Raw genomic sequence first — 627 nt, 5'->3', positions numbered from 1 at the left:
GGACTACAAAAAAATAAGAGGCTTCCATTGACAAAATGGCATCTCGGCAGAATTGTATGCCTCCGGGAAAAAGATACTTTGATGACATCTAGTAATCTTGAGCACGACAGTGACAGAGCAACATTTTAGTGCCGTGCCCGAGAAGAAAACTACTGCTGCATGCAAAGGTTTCTGCACATGGTTTGACCTACGCCACAGTTTATTTGTAAACAATTGTTACATGTGCCAATAATTTAATTGAACACAGACTCTGTATAATTCCATTTATACTATTAACAATGTCACACTAAAGAGTGCAACTGTATTCAGTTATAGTCACACTTTAAAACCTTCAAAACACAAACTGTTGGGAACACTGAATAAGAAAGGAAAATTTGATAAGAACCATAGAAAGGAAAAAAGAATTGTGGAAGAGGTAATCGTGGCTCCAAAAAAAGAGAGAAAAGTATAGCATTCTCACTGGCTCCTGAACATATTCAGGTACATCCACCTACTGCTTGAGTTGCACCAGGGCAGAAAGTCAACCTTTCTTCTACAACTCAAAAATCTTGCTGACAACAAAAACTTAAGATAGTTTATAGAGTGTAATGCATGCGAATTTTCCCCACTGTCAATAAAACTACTTGA

The sequence above is a fragment of the Phaenicophaeus curvirostris genome, chromosome 3 (assembly GCF_032191515.1).
Source record: "Phaenicophaeus curvirostris isolate KB17595 chromosome 3, BPBGC_Pcur_1.0, whole genome shotgun sequence".
Taxonomy (NCBI): Eukaryota; Metazoa; Chordata; class Aves; order Cuculiformes; family Cuculidae; genus Phaenicophaeus; species Phaenicophaeus curvirostris.
Note: the sequence above shows the minus strand (reverse complement) of the source record.